This window comes from Colobus angolensis, unplaced genomic scaffold (genome assembly GCF_000951035.1).
Source record: "Colobus angolensis palliatus isolate OR3802 unplaced genomic scaffold, Cang.pa_1.0 Scaffold198, whole genome shotgun sequence".
Taxonomy (NCBI): domain Eukaryota; kingdom Metazoa; phylum Chordata; class Mammalia; order Primates; family Cercopithecidae; genus Colobus; species Colobus angolensis.
Window position 1 is genome coordinate 6,756,600 of NW_012115132.1, and position 13,436 is coordinate 6,770,035.

Sequence of the window (13,436 nt, forward strand, 5' to 3'; positions counted from 1 at the left end):
CTTCCCTCCCCTCCCCTCCCTTCCCTCCTTCCTTCCCTTTTTTTCTTTCCATGCATCTATCGAATCATCCACTCATTCAACTATTTAAGTTGCCTATTGGGGAAGACAGACATTGAATAATTTATGAAGATGAATGTAAAACATGAGTAGAAGAAAGTGATAATTTAGATTTGCATATAATGGTGTTGAAGAAGAAGGGAAAGCTATGGGACCATATAGTGCAGGGGAAGGGAAGACAGCTAATCATATCTCTGGATGTAAGAAAAGCTATTTTTAGGATATAATGTTTTTTCTTGAGAAATGAAGGCTCAAAATGCTTTAAATAGAAATTGGATGTGAGGAGTGAGTAAGAAGGAAGAGTCAAGCTTACTACCCAAGTACTGGCTTGGGTACATCTGTCAATGAGATGATATGACTAGTCTTAGAAAAATTTTTTGAGATGCCTGCAAGATGTCTCAAGTAGAGATATGGACCACAAATTTGGGTATATGGGTCTGAAGGTTAGACAAGGTCAATCTAAACTAGAGGAGAGATTTATTGTAAACATGGATAGATGAGAGATAATTTGTGGAGGTGCGTGGAGAAAGAGGATCATGGAGTCTTGGGGATAGTGCTGATAAATTTCAATCTTTAGGAAATGGGTAGATGAGGAAGAGCCAACAAAGAGATCCTGACAAGACAGCTAAAGATGTAGGTGGAAAAACAGGAGGGTATGGTGTGCTGACACTGAGTGAAAAGTGTTTTGTTATTTTTTTTTTAAAGGAGGAAGTGGTTAGAAAGGTCAAATGCTATTGCCAGGTCAAGCAAGAAAAAAACTGAGTCAACTGTACTTAGAGATATAGATGATTATTGACTATCTCAGCAAGAATAGTTTCAGTGGAACAGAAACCTGCTTTGAATGAGTTAAAGAGAAAAGGAGAAGTGAGAAAAGGGAGATGCCAATTGCAGATAACTTCTTTGAAAACTGCTACTTTTAAGAAGATAAAAAGACAAAGTTGAAGCTAGGGGGTGTGTGAGGGCAGGATTTTTTTTTCTTTTCTTGTTTTCCTTTCACATTTTACTATGTGGAACCTTTATTAAGTTTGTGTATTTGTTACTGGCAGCTAATTCATACAGATTTGCAGCAACCTCAATTCATACCTCCTCAGAAGAAATAATTCAACCAAGGTTGCATAAGGCAGAAGGAGGGACTGAAAGAAGTTTTAGAGCAGGAGTGAAACTTTATTTAAAAGCTGTAGAGCGGGAAGAAAGGAAGTCGAGTGCACTTGGAAGAGGGCCAAGTGGCTGACTTGAGATATCAAGTGCATGGTTTGACCTATGACTTGGAGTTTTATATGTTGGCATGCTTCTGGGAACTTGCATCTCTTCTCCCCTGCTTCTTCCCTTGTGGTGGGCTGTCCACATATGCAGTTTTGGTCTGCTAGCACTTGGGAGGGGAGCATGAGCAGTGTGTTTACTAGAGTTGTATGAATGCTCACTTGAGATGTTCTTCCCTTATCAGTCTAGCATTGCTAGAGGAAGGTCATATGCCAGTTAAACGCCACCATTTTGCCTCTTGGTGTGCATGCTTGAGCCCACTCGCCCAGCTCCTGAGCTCTTATTGGGAAGCTACTGGTCACTAGTTTTGGGATTTTTCTGTGTATTGGGAGACTGCCTTTCCCGGGAGCCAGTTGCGACCAATTATTATTTTAGAGATGCAGTTTGACAATTGCCTGACCATCACCTGATGCATGCCTGACATTCCTGGTGGGGCTAGGCTCTCTCCTGCCCTGCTCATGTCTGACTAGCTACCTCCTATAACATATTGAAGTGGGAGAACCAGTGGAAAGGGGCAGTGTAGCGACAGAAAAGGATAGAGATAATTAAATATGAACTCCAGCAGGTGAGACTGGATGAGATTTATTACACAGACTTCACCTTAGTGAAAAAGCAGGACAAATCTTCCATTTAAGTAAGGATGATGTGCAAAAATAAAAGGCAAATGGGGAAGTAATGAAAGTAAATTCGTAGAATTGGTGATAGGAAGCCAGTGGAGTATGCCTTTCCATATGGCTCCAATGACTGGAGGAACATCAGGGTCCTTTGTCTTCTGCCAATTAGATAAACAGCACAGACACACGTGGAGTGGTTGTAAGGACGGAAGAGTTTAATAGGCAAGAAAGAAGAAAAAAGCTCCCCCGTGCAGAGGGAGGGGGGCTCCGAGCGGAGAGAGACCCCCCAACCCGCCAGTCCTGTGGAAAACAGTAGGTTATATTAGGAGGCTGGAGGAGGTGGTGTCTGATTTGCATAGGGCTCAGGGGATTGGTTTCACCAGGTATGTCATTCACATAGACTGCAAGAAAACTGGCCCTCCCACCCTAGCCTTTTAATATGCAAAGGCAGGTCACCATGATGTCCTGCACACGTGGAGTTATCTGGAGGCAGCCATGATGCTTGACACAGTGGTGACAAGGAGAAGAGGGCAGGAATCACCATGTTGGATGGATCCAGTTTCTAATTGTTGGCATTTGTATATCAAAGCTTGCCCGCCTGGCTATTCAAGTCGTTTTTCTATTAGAAAAGAAGTGTTTCTGGAGCTGCTTTTATTAAAAGAAAAAACCTTACCAAGGACTCCTTACCCTCTCTATCTGCCTAAAATAACTTCTTTAATAACTCCTGTATTACTTTCTTGAAAACATGGGCTTTTGTAAGGAAGTTTGCTGAGAGAAAAGAGTACATTTGGCAGGCTAGAAACTTGAGAAGAGGGTAAATGGTTTAGTAACTATGATCTGAATGCTTGTGTCCCTCCAAATTTATTATGTTGAAACCTACTCACTCCCCCATGTGGATGTTAAGAGGTGGAGCCTTTGAGAGGTGATTAGGTGACTAAAGCAGAACTCTCATAAATGGGTTTAATGCTCTTATAACACAGGCCCAAGGGAGTTTGTTTTGCCCCTTTTGTCATGAGATGATACAGCCAGAAGGCACCATCTGTAAGGAAGAGAGCCCACATCAAACTCTGAGAGCGCTGGCACCTTGATCTTGGACTTCCTAGTCACCAGAACTGAACAATAAATATTTATTGTTCAATAAATAAACCACTCAACTTATGATATTTTTGTTATCATAACATTTTGTTAGTAGCCCAAGTGGACTAAGACAAGAGTCATTACTATGAAATACTGGCTTAGGAAACCTACCGTAATAGCATTTTCAAAGTGTCTTTAATTTAGAGTTCATTAAACCTTGTTTTGTTTCTCACACGAGATTCTTCAACAAAGAGCAGATTCATGGAAAGAATGTAAAGAGATTTTCACCGTTTGCCTCCTTTTGTCTGATCTCTAATAAGGTTACGAAAACTGCTTTAAATATTGTGTACCTAACTTTGCACTTGCTCTGGGTTCCCATGGTGGTTTATTCTCTGTGATAAAGCAATTTTTAGAGAATTAATGTCACAGTCACTGGTGAGAACTTTTGAGGGGAGGGAAAGCTTGTAAAAGCCAACAATTCTATCTGCAATAAACAGCGAATTTTTATGAAACTTCGTTGCTCATAAGAAAAAAAGAGAAAACAAAACTAAATGTAAGGGAATGATAAGTCTGTAAGAGATCTTGGGAGGTCATTTGATATGCATTGTGACTCCATTTGGGCGTGGTTTTCCTTGATCTTTGATCTTTGTCTCCTTTGGCACATACTAATAATGATAATGCTACTATATGCTACATACTGTTCACATTCTTTTACACAAATTAACTCAGTTAGTCCTCAAAAATATTCCTGTAAGGTAGTGTCTACTATTGTTCTCATTTTAGAGATAAGAAAACTGAGACACAGAGCGGTTAAGTATCTCGTCCAAGGTAACACATTTAAGGTTAGAGCTATAGATTAAAGCCCCGTGCAGTGTGGCTGTAAAGCTTGTGTTCTTATAGGCACTCAGTGGGTGAATTGATTAATGCATGCCTTCTTGCCTTTGTTCACCTGGCATAATCTCATATTCTGATTTTACAAATGAGGTCCAAAATCCTATTCAAGATTGGCCAAGGTCATACCATAAAGGACAGAGCAGTTATTTAACATCAGCTATTTTGACTCCATGTCTTACTCTTTTTCATTATGCCATAATTGCCTCTGTATCTAATTCATGTCTGGTGATTCCCTTTTGCTCTGAGTTTTGTGTGCACCTCCAGCCTGTGTACCTCCTGCTCAGGAATGATCTAATATTTACTGTGTGGGCTTCAAAGTTTATTTGATTTGGAGCAACCTAAACGGCCAGTTGGCAAGGTCTAAATATAAGATTGTAAATACAGGGACAGGGATGCATATTTCTAGCCTGAGGGTATCTCACAGTTATGGTAAAATATCGTGAATTATTGGCAACTGTTGGCATAACTGAAATGGATTTTTCAATTCTAAATGTTTGTGGTATGTTATGTAAATTCACATAAAGGGAGAAACTGCAGAATTATGGCAATAAACCTTAATTTTTTTATGAATTACAGCAGTTTAAGAAAGTGGAATTTTCAGTTTGAAAAAGTAATTAATTTTGCAAGAGTCTTGCCTTGATGATCACACATAAGGGTCATTATTTTGCACAGTGCATGCACCTTGCAGTGTTCAGAATAGGCTGCATTTGTTGCTACCACCCTTGTTTCCTTGCAATATCCCGTGTTGTGACTGGGCAATACACTTTGCTGCACTGATTTGACTGAGGGAAGAAACCACAGCACGGTGTGGTTTAAATGACTCACTCAGTCCTGTAAAAGTGGTCTGTGTTAGAGCCAGAGTTAGGATTGGGATCTTCCATCTTGAATGCCATGCTTTGTGTTAAACCACATGGTGTTCCAATATATCATTTGGCCCATTTAAACCGCGTGGATAATTCATTTTTCAGCACTCTGGTTATATATAATATTAGCTGTCACTTCCATTAGCTGCTTACACACCTGCATGTAGCTTACACCAGTCTCCTTTTCTGCAGGTTCTGACATCACAAGTGGTGCTCATTAAGCACTACAAAAACAATTAAACACAACAACAACCCTCCTTTGTTCTGCCCTACTGTATTTTACTTTTGGTTTCTGCTCAATGGAATTTAGTACCAGTTTTATTATAATGCCTGTCTAGGGGAACATCCGTTTTCTTGCAAACTTTCAGAGCCTTTTCTTAGAGCAGAATAGGGATTTTACATTTATGTTCAACGGAGCTTCAGAGATATTAGGAAACTTCTTAAAACTATCTTGGTGAGGTAGCACTAAAGGAGCCTGTGGTGAGACCCAGATTTCAACCTCCCACCCCATGACAGATTATCTATTTTCAGCTTAGGTTTGCCACCAACACATTCTTAGGCAGTGGAGAAACAAGAAACTGCATTTTTAGAGTCCTTCCTCATATGGTTCCTGTTTAGTGTCCGCCAAAAAGAGGCATTCATGTGAAATTTTGAAGACAGAAGGAAAAATTGAACAGAAGAGAGATTGATCTTAGGTTTATACATTTGTGCGTCCAACAAATAATTATTTATATCCTACATGTGGTAGGCATTGTTCTATATCCTGAGGATATAGCCCTTTTTCTCACAGAGTTTGTATTCTGTGAGTGGGTGAGAAGACAAAAAACAATCAAAACAACGCCAACAGGCAAGTGAAATATAAGTATATATTTCAGATCATGATCAGTGTTATGAAGGCAAAACAAAAGTAAGATAATATATTTCAGAGAAGATACTAGGAATAGAATAACTTTTGTTCAAGGATATTTTAAAGTTTTAAAACATGTTCCACAATTGATTTTTCCAGGGAAATTTTAACTTCCTAAACCTTTCTGGAATTTTTTCTTGTTAATTATCCAAGTTTGAATTTAATTTAGCTATCATGTGTTTATGCGGTTACCGGTGGTTTCTTTAAATAGTCTTTGTTAGTATACCCAGTAAGGCTGCTAAACACTGTCAGTCTGTTTTCTGTAGCATATAACAAAATACCTGAAACTGGGTAGTTTATAAAGAAAAGGAAGTTATTTCTTACAATTATGGAGGCTGAGAAGTCCAAGGGCAGGAGGTCGCATCTGGTGAGAGCCTTCTTGCTGGTGGGAACTCTCTGAAGGGTCCCAAGGTAGTGCAGGGGATCGCATGGGAGGAGGTTGAGTGTGCTAACATGCTAGCTCAGGTCTCTCTTCCTTTTCTTGTAAAGCCACCGATTCCTCTCCCATGATAACCCATTAACCCGTTAATCCATCAATCCATTCATGAGAGCAGAGCCTTCATGATCCAGTCACCTCTTAAAGATCCATATCTCAATACAAGCACATTGAGGATGAAATTCCAACATGAGTTTTGGAGGGAACATTTAAGCCATAGCACTGACTATTATGATCAAAGTGATGTCTCAATCTCTTTGTCGAGATGCTGGTTTGTTTGTTTTTAGTTCTGACAGCCTGTCACACTCTCTATTTCCATAAACCCTGTTGGTTGAGGAAAGAAATGAAATTTCAAGGGAGTCACTGTAAGTTACCAATGAGAACTATGATTGTGTTTCACCAGTTTGCTTTCCTAAGTTTTATATGAATTTATTAGCATGCTCTCCCCAGGTCAACTTTGTCCTGTATAAGATTCTATAGGACTGTGGCATAATAAGCATATATCTCAAGAACATTCTGGATTGACTCAAATACGGGAGAGTTCACCCAAGGTCTGTCTGTCCCTCTCCTTAGGAAGTGATAAACAAGCATGAGGCCTTACTTCTGTAGATAGAATTGAGCATATCTCTTTTGGAGATTGACTCTGATTTATGGTTGAGTGCATAGAGTGTGTCCTAGGGCATCAAGCTGTAATTGCACTCCTTCAAAGTGCACGCTTGTGCTCTCATCCTACATAAAGGGGAGCTGCATAATTCTCTGTGTTTATTTAACTTATGATTTATTTCTTTTGAAAGGATTATGTCTTTTGGTTAAAACATTCTATTCAGGGGAGATGGAGATTTAAGGAATAAAGAGGCTTTAGTCTTAGGAGGCTGCTTTTTTTCTGTTAATTCTGCTTACCTGTAGAATCCTTTTATTTAGAAAAGAATTCCATATTGTTACAGAAAAGGGGCCCCTATCCAGACTCCAAGAGAGGGTTCTTGGATCTCATGCGAGAAGTAATTCAGGGCAAGTTCATAGAGTACAGTGAAAGCAAGTTTATTGAGAAAGTAAAGAAATAAAAGAATGGCTACTCCATAGACAGAGCAGCCCTGAGGACTGCAACCTGGTTGCCCATTTTTATGGTTGTTTCTCGATTTGATGCCAAACAAAGGGTGGATAACTCATGCCTCCCCTTTTTAGACCATATAGGGTAACTTCCTGATGTCACCATGGCATTTGTAAACTGTCGTGACGCTGGTGGCTGTGTAGCAGTGAGGACAAACAGAGGTCACTCTTGCACTCTGTGGCCGTCATAGTTTTGGTGGGTTTTAGCCTGCTTCTTTATGGCAACCTGTCTTATCAGCAAGGTCTTTATGACCTGTATCTTGTGACGACCTTCTATTTCACCCCGTGACTTCTTAGAATGCCTTAACCATCTGGGAATGCAGCCCAGCAGGTCTCAACTTTATTTTACCGAGCTCCTCTTCAAGATGGAGTTGCTCTGGTTCACATGCCTCTGACAATATGTCTTATATGACATTTGGCCACTTTGAGGCCTATAATAAAAATTGTTTTAAAAATACTCCTCTCACCTTTATCACTGCCACCATCAAATTAAGATTAGATGCTTAAGTGTGCTAGAAAAATAGTCCTTTTCTTTCCAGTACAGCTTTGATAAATAGAACCAAGGAAGGTTGGATTTTAGTGTAGGCTCTGAGTTTGTGTGGTAATCTGGGGCTAGACACTTATGTCCCATGTGAGAGTCCGAGTCACATTGCCTTATGTGTAGAAGGAGGAGATTATATTAGAACATCAGTTCTTAAAGATTGTCTTCTTAAGACAACTTTACACTCCAGAAGTAGGGTCCTATAGAGCTCAGCCTGAATTCCACTGGCAGCTTCCTTGGGTCTGCAGCTTGCAGATGACATATTGTGGGACTATTCAGCCTCCATCATTATGTGAGCTATTTTATATTGTAAGTCCTATCTTATCTGCCTATATCTGATTGTTTCTGTTTTCCTGGGCTGTGGTCTGTTTTCTTTTAAAAAATGCAAAGCCATTCTTGAACTAATTAAATGGTTTAGAATTTAGTTTTGATGTCAAATTTACAGGAAAAATTAAGTTAAAAAAAGTAGAACAAAAAGAAAATTAAAAAGAAAATTAATTCACTAGCTCCCTCCTTTTGATGAACTTGTTTGATCTCCCTCTGATTTTTTTCCAGTTATTAATATTTACGTATCTAAAAAGTGGATTTGTTCAAAAACTGTTATCTAAAATACAGTTGCTGAAGATGATACATTGTAAAGTAGACAGCATGTTAGGGCTCTTGTTTCTGTTTTTCTCTTCCTCAAAGAAGCATCCAAGTGTGCAATCAGGGCTAGCTAGAATGGCAATTTAATGATGGCAAAGATGGCTTTTCTTATGTTTTGTTCCTCTGCCATCTTCAAGCTGTTTCTGTCATTTGCATGGTTAAAGATTAGTATCCTAACCACCTTCCAGCCATTAAAGGTAGAGGATCTGAAGAGCAGGACAATACAGTCAGGAAGTAGCCTATTTCACTTAAGCTCACCTCCCATTTGCCAGAATTTATTTCCATGGCCATGTAGGGGCAAAAAGAATTTTTCTTCACTTCCTTTTGAAGTTTCAATAATCTGAGTCTATAAAATAAATGGACAATAGGGAGATTAACAGGAGAAAATGCATACGGATTTATGACATGCACACGTGTGCACAGGAGACACGCAAAATGTGAGACTCAAAGAATGGCCATATAAATGAAGTTTTCATATCCTACAGAAAGGAATAAGGGCTTGGGACTTCTGGAGGGTGGTGGCAAAAGATTATAGAAAGGTCAGTGGAAGAAACACATGTTAAGCAACACTGTTGTGTTATGAAATCTCTTAGATAAAAGTAATCAGAAAGGGCGACTCTCTGTGACAATCTTAGTTTTGGGGAGATGTCAGAACATCATCTCTCCTTAGACAAATAAATGGAGCTCCAAAAGAACCTCTGCTTGCATCCACTGTTTACCTTAGCAAGGTAGAAACATGTAAATTTTCTTTACAACAGGACAGTTTTTCAGAGCTATTCCTATTTTGAGTTCTCTGGATTAGCAATTCAAAATATGCCAAAGAAGTATATTCTGGTCTTCCAGAGTTTTCCTTTTGAATCTTTATTTTCAGAAAGTTTCATTTATTAAAACCCCCTATCAGTCTTGTAGTCCTGAGAATTAAGTTTGTTCTGTCCTGAGAATAGGTCGGTTCAGTTAAATAGTTGTGTCTCATTTGAGGAACTGGCGTTACAGGTGGGCTCCCAAAGTTAGGCCTCTATATGGTACAATAAAACAGGTATTTAATGGGAGATATTTCTGAGGAAACAAAATAAAAACAAAGGTTAATTCTTGGAGCAGTCTAAAAACCATCATTTGAGTTTGAAGGTCAGCCAGCTGAGATTTCTAGATGTTGGCTCAAAGCATCTTCGGTGAAAGCAGAAGCAGACAATGGCAGTCTGTACAGATTTTCCTGATTTGCAGTTTAAATGTAGCTGATGTAGTAATTTCTGAGTCTATTTATCAAGTTGACCAGTTTCCTGCTTGCAAGGTTTTAATTTTTGTGATTCCAAGTCAGAAGAATGGGAGAAAAATTGGTAAAATTAGTATGGAGTCTTAGAGCCAAAAAAAATTTAGAATCCAGTCCAAATTGCAGGTGAAGAAGAATCTCAAAAACAATGAACAGGGTTAAAATATAATAATGATTGTACTATAGTTTTCCTCTGAAACCTAGTTGTTCCTCTTTCCAGTCACACCAGTTTTTATAAAAGATAATCATAATAAGATGAATTTATTTGCAAAATGAGTTTAGTCTCATTAAATGTGGCCTGATTGTTTGCATAAAATGCCACAAGAATGATGATTGACCATATAGGCTCTTTTAAAGTTTGTTTTGCTGGAGTTTATCATAAGGAATCTCAGATTAGGCCTTTAAAAGCCACTCATTGCTATGAAGCTAAGCCAAGAACTTGCCATCAGGTTTTACCTGTATTACCTAAGGAAATTCCTATCTTCTTGAGGTTTCTAAAATACTCTGAGGTTGCTGGAACTGTTGGGAAGTGACATTCTTTACTTAATTCAAGTCTGGGAACCCTGTAAGAAAAGCATGTCTTCAAGATACCAGGCCAGTTTTCCAAGGGCTTCTATTGGCTTCATAAAGTCAACCTCAGTTTCTCAAAGCTGTCTCAACGTATCTAAGAATATGACATTCCAGTCGCAATCTTGGTAATGTAACCAGTGTTACCAATTGTCCTATTACAAAGAACAGAGATTCTAACTGAACTTACGTGGATAAGAATACTGCCATAAAGTAAGAATACTGATGAATGGTTTCTATATTTTGGAGAAATCAGGCAGGGAGAAAAACATAAATGTTTCAATTCTGTTTGTAAAAGTATATGTTACCAGATTGCTGTAAGCTATAGAAAGCTTAAAAGAAAAAATTTTCTTAAACTAGAAAACAACACAAAAATAAACATCAATGTTTCAAACAAAAGTCGTAAAATATAGTCCTTCATCAGTTCAGTCCCACATAATTAATTTTATTTCTTCTTATCAGATAATTATTTCTTTAATACAGATTTTGGACTCATAAAACTAGATGTTGGTTTAGCAGTTTTATGAGTCCATTGTTAAAAAATTATTATTAGAGTTCTAGAAATCTTACTCAGTCTAATAATATGGTTAATATGGCTTAAAGTCATCAGAAAGTGTTTCAGAGTACCTGCCAGAGTCCTTCCCATACATTTTTTGAAGAAGCAATTTTGCACTGTTGCTAACTGCAAAATGTTTTTAGAGATGAGTCAACACCATGATCTGTAGATGACAAAAACTTAGAATGGCCATGGCTAAAAATCAGATGAGTTTACTATAAATAGCCATTGACAAAAAAGTGGTTATTTTTGTCACGTACAATATTTTAACAAAATAGCCAGAACTATGACTGACAAAATATCAGAATTCTAGAAATTTCATACAATTTTGGATTACTCATATCAATAACATACCCATATAAATATAACTCAAAGAATGTTAAATATCATTTCCAATTTTACAGTGCTTCCCATGTAATTTATATTAAATAGACCTAATTTGTTTAATACTTCTCTTTTGGACTTCTAGGGGTCCTTCCAGAATACCCAAAAGGTAATTGGAGGCCAAAAAAACCTTAATTTTGATTTTGGGAAGTTTGTCAGAAATAAAGGTTCTAAACACTTGATCAAAATAGAATTATAGATTACTGCAAAATGATCATTCTTTTAGATCAGCGTGAGAATTAAAACATTTTAAAAGCAAACACAGGAAGTTACATACTTGTAAAAAATAAAAACAAAACAAAAAACCTTTACTCTTTGATAGGAGAGAAGCAGTTTTTACAAGTAATCAAAAGACAGGATGCGGTACACAGAATCTGTTTCTCCACCTTTTTTTTTTTTTTTTCCTTTTTGCAGTTCTCTGAAAAAGGTAAACAAATTTTTTTATTATTATTCCCTATCAATACTAAATAAAAATCTTGTTTAAAAGAGAGGACCAAATTCTAGTTTTATATTAGTGTCCTTTTGATATTAAGGGCTCATTTTAAGAAAACATAAATAATTTCTTTTTAATGTTAGTCAACTTAATCATGCTTAAATTCTTTTTTATAAGAATCATCTTTAATACACTTTTCATAACCTACCCATTCAGTCTTATCAATATCACTCTTATCTTTATTCATTCTGAAACAACCTTTAAATATCCTCCTAAATAGACAAAATTGCTTTTTGCTCAACTAGAACAAACAGCCTCATGCTTTCTTTATAGCTTTATTAACCAAAACCCCATCTTACTTTCCTTGTGTGCTTTGAATACAGAATTGTTTCCTTTATTTTTAGTAATTTTAATTGCATATGGTAATTAAACTTTTTACCCTTAGTAGCCTTAGTTTCTATTGAAAACCTAAAAAGTAAGCAATTTAAAATGACACATACCAACTTACTTATTTTATAATTTATAAAAATATATGCTTCATTATTGTATAATTTTTAAATGTGGGCCAAGACCTATGTACTTACAGAATCAAATATATTTTGTCTTTTATAAAATTTAAGCAGCCAAAAGTAAATAAACATGTTCAGCTATTAATGTTTCAATATTTTATCTAATTTGGAAATGATCCAGATATTCAATGACTAGCTAACATTTGATTTAACTTAGCAAATTTCTAAGTGTGTAGTTATCAAAGGGATTTGGGAAACCTATTTAAGCAAACATGTTACAAAATGTAGTTATTGATAAAAAGTACATTTATAAACTTTCATGCCACTTACATATATTTAGTTTTCTTTTTCTCATTAAAATGCAATGAGACATTAAATGAAGTAAGTTATAACCCTGCTAAAGATTTTTATAACATGTGTAAGAATTTTAAAATCAAATACATGGGTATTTTACTGATAATTCAAGAAGACTTAATTGTCTTTATGAAACCAATGATACTAACCTAGCCTTACCAAAGAGCCACCCAATTCACATGAACTTGAAAAGTACTTAAGTTTATTCAATATTTTTATTAGTTTTAGGATTTAGCTTTATTAGGGCTCATTTATCTAAATTCCTTCAAAGGATTTTATACCAAGTAGTCACAGCATATATCATACATGTACACATGTGTAAATACACACAAACATAGAATTCAGCTAACTGATAAGTTCCCATAGAAAAAGCAGGATCTAAAGCACACAACACACACACACACACACACACACACACACACACACACACACAAAGAGAGAAAAAGAGAGAGTCTCAATATTAGCTTTTAATTAAGCCAACTTCTGACCATAGATCATAGAGCTCTTTTCTTTAAATTAGAAAAAATCTTATTACATTTTAGCAAAGACAAACAGCAGTATTAAACTGTTTTTTTTTTTTTTTCTTTTGAGAATCATTTCCATCAAGTTTGCATTTTAAATAGACTGGCTTCTCAGGCAAGACTGGTTAGAAAATTTTCATCTCAAAGGCATAGGGAAAGAATACAAGTTTTTCCAAGAATAACTTTTGAGGAACATATTTGCATGTTAGACATCTTGTGTAATCAGTATTCGATTTTTTTTTTTCCATTTCTAAAGGGCAGGATGGTCTCATTTCTAATGCTTTGACTTTTTACAGTATTTTCAGACATCCTAAGATAAATAACTGCAGTTCAGTGGTTAGCAAGAACAGGTGGGCTTTAAATTTCTATCAAAGAAACATTTCTGTTTTTTTGAAATATTTAACTTTTAAGACAAAGACAGTTGCTTTTAATTCTCCTAAAACT